Genomic DNA, 1501 nt, shown 5'->3' with positions numbered 1-1501 from the left:
GACGTTAATTTTAAATAGCTATTCTATTTCCCTTTTACTATATATATATTTGTCTTAAAGTCATACGTGACACTTTCAATGTATGTGTGACTTGATGCAATGCATTTGTTTTGCATAAAGAGTTTTAATCTAACTTCTTATTTTTCCAAAAATAAAGAATTTGGTGTTTTATTTTAAGTATAAATTTAAAATATTACACAAACCTACTCGTCCTCGGTAGTATAGTGGTAAGTATCCCCGCCTGTCACGCGGGAGACCGGGGTTCGATTCCCCGCCGGGGAGGTGATATTTTATTTTTATTTTTGCCGAAGTTTTAGCAGTTTAAGAATATAAAGATTAAAGGTAAAATTAAAAACAAAAAACTTTTATGACATCTTACTGTTGATGTATAAAAATAAAATAAATATATTTTTAAATCATTAAAAAATTTTTTCCTCTATTGTAATATTTTTTCTTAAGCAAATAAACTTTTTCCTGATAGTTCCTATTTTTTTCTAAGGACCAAAGTTTGGACAAAAAGTTGGGAGTTTTATGGAGGGACTTTTCATTGCGGAAAAAAAAATTTAGTTTGTTTTGAAAAACTTTGTCCAAAAATAACAAAAAGTTATTTTTTATGAGTGCCAAAAACCCGCTCTAAATTAATTATTAATATATTAAAAAAACGATATATATATATATATATATATATATATATATATATATATATATATATATATATATATATATATATATATATATATATACATATATATATATATATATATATTTATATATATATATTTATATATATATATATGTATATTTATATATATATATATATTTATATATATATATTTTTAGCACTACCAGCGCCCTGGGCGAGATTTCTACGGCGCCCCTAGCTCAATTTAACCCCATTCAAAAAAAAGGCAAAGGGTAAAATAACCAATTAGTTTCGCCCCTTTATATTCGGCGCCCTGGGCCATCGCCCAACCAGGCCCTACCCTAACGCCGCCACTATATATATATATATATATATATATATATATATATATATATATATATATATATATATATATATATATATATATATATATATATATATATATATATATATATATAGGGCCGGCGCACAGTGACTCAAAACAACAAAAAATGGTAATAAACCCCTCACAACTTTTCTATAAATTAAGTGCTCTTTTTTAAATAATATTAAATTGCAATAATTTTTTATTTCAAAAGTATAAATAATTTTCTTATAAAACTTTTATTTTGTATTTTATAGTAAACAGAAGTGAAAAAATTTGATATTATTTTCAAAGAAATCTGAAAAATGTGAGATTTTTATTTAACTAAAATAGAGTAGTTTTAATTTAAATAAAAGTGTATAGGGGAACCTGTTGTACCTTTGACCACTTTTTGCTTTAAGGCGTTTTTTGCGTAGCCTATTGAGTAAATCCAAACCATTCAAACTTTATAATATTCTCTTATATTTTGCCCAAAAATTATACTTAGAACTTTT

At 24.7% G+C, this 1501-nt stretch overlaps 1 non-coding gene across 1 annotated transcript; it reads left to right on the top strand.

The window, feature by feature from the left end:
- Positions 1–210: 210 nt before the first annotated feature.
- On the top strand, positions 211–282 carry trnad-guc (transfer RNA aspartic acid (anticodon GUC)). Its single transcript has one exon. It is a non-coding gene; the product is annotated as a tRNA-Asp (tRNA).
- The last annotated feature ends 1219 nt before the right edge of the window (positions 283–1501 follow it).

Source organism: Hydra vulgaris, chromosome 09 (genome assembly GCF_038396675.1).
Source record: "Hydra vulgaris chromosome 09, alternate assembly HydraT2T_AEP".
Taxonomy (NCBI): Eukaryota; Metazoa; Cnidaria; class Hydrozoa; order Anthoathecata; family Hydridae; genus Hydra; species Hydra vulgaris.
This window is presented reverse-complemented; position numbering and strand designations above follow the sequence as displayed.